This window comes from Papilio polytes, unplaced genomic scaffold, assembly GCF_000836215.1.
Source record: "Papilio polytes unplaced genomic scaffold, Ppol_1.0 DF824300.1, whole genome shotgun sequence".
Taxonomy (NCBI): Eukaryota; Metazoa; Arthropoda; class Insecta; order Lepidoptera; family Papilionidae; genus Papilio; species Papilio polytes.
Genome location: NW_013524904.1, coordinates 1 through 1,389, shown reverse-complemented (window position 1 = coordinate 1,389; position 1,389 = coordinate 1). Strand labels below are relative to the sequence as shown.

General features: G+C 36.4%; 1 long non-coding RNA gene across 1 annotated transcript; it reads left to right on the top strand.

Annotated features, from left to right (window-relative positions):
* On the top strand, positions 1 to 1,137 carry LOC106102468. Its single transcript, XR_001225574.1, has 2 exons — positions 1 to 61; positions 1,057 to 1,137. It is a non-coding gene; the product is annotated as an uncharacterized LOC106102468 (long non-coding RNA).
* Positions 1,138 to 1,389: the final 252 nt, after the last annotated feature.

The window sequence follows — 1,389 nt, the reverse complement described above, 5'->3', positions numbered from 1 at the left end:
CGGACTGGCGCAATGCTCAGAGCTCGTGTGGCAGCTGCGAGGAGAAGCAGGAGTTAGACAGGTGGGTATTTATATAATCTTCGTTCAGGTATATGAGTATGTAGACAACGTCTTTACGATAGTTTTGTGACATTATCTCGAAGTAGGAAAAGGATAAGGTTTACCAAATAATTCACAACTCCATTACTTTGTTTTAATGCAATGAAAAATTGTTACCCCAAAAGCAACCTCCCACAGACAATCTATAAGATATAAGGATAAAATATAATCCTATCATTATCATCAAACAGTGTATCTTATCAACTTGTACGTGATATACTATCTGATGACATCCGGCGTATTTATTGTTTACTATGCTTACCTACTTTTGTTACATTAAACTCGGGTTAAAGGTCGATAGGACTTTTCGCCCCACTCGTGCTAATTGTCACAATATTGACATGAACAAACAAATACAACAATGTTGGTTTCCACAAATATTTACTTAGTTATAGAGTAAAAAGATTTTTACCATTGCCAATAATGGTCAGGCCTTGAATAGGGTTTGTACATTATTTTTGAACATAGTTTCAACCTACATACTATAAAAAAACCAAATCTCTCGTAATCTCGCACTTCATGGCATACTAAAAAGTTGGCTTAAAACTCACGCCCCGGGGCGTTGGTGGCTCAAACAATCAACTCAAAAGATTTTAATCTAATATTGTTTATTATATAAGATACGAAATGAGTATATTAGAGGAAGTTTGTGAGTAGCTCCAGTGGTAGAAAAGGTTAGCATGGTATGGGCATGTTATGAGGAGGGATGAATCGCATTTTACAAGGAGAACGTTAGTTATGAGTGTAGAAGAGTACACCAGTAGAGGTAGACCTAGAAAGAGACTGATGGATTGCGTGAAAGGTGACATGATCAAAAAGGGAGTGATGACTGAGATGACGTATGATAGAGTTATGTGGAGGACAAAAACCTGTTGCGTCGACCCTACGGAAGTAGGATAATGATGATGTTTATTTTGTTTCTTTTCATGAATTAATGCTTTCATATCTGTGTGGCAGGTGCCCGGTGCACGTATCGCCTTGCAGCACAACCTGGGCGTTGGAGGCGCTGTCGTCATCACCATGTACAAGAAGGGATTCCAAAACATAACCTCAAATAAAGTCTCTGCCACAGAGAACGTTCGAGAAGTGCAATCTAAATTATAATTAAATGTTGTTGCAAAATGGTGTTATTTATTTGGGAAATAAAATAAATTTTCATAACAAAGAGTTTTTTTCTTACGTGTAAGTTTTTTAACATTTCTAAGGGAATTTTAAAATAATCAGGTAATAATGGTTCAAATTACTGTTTTAAAACTTGCTACTTTTTTTGTTTTTATTGACCGACTTCCC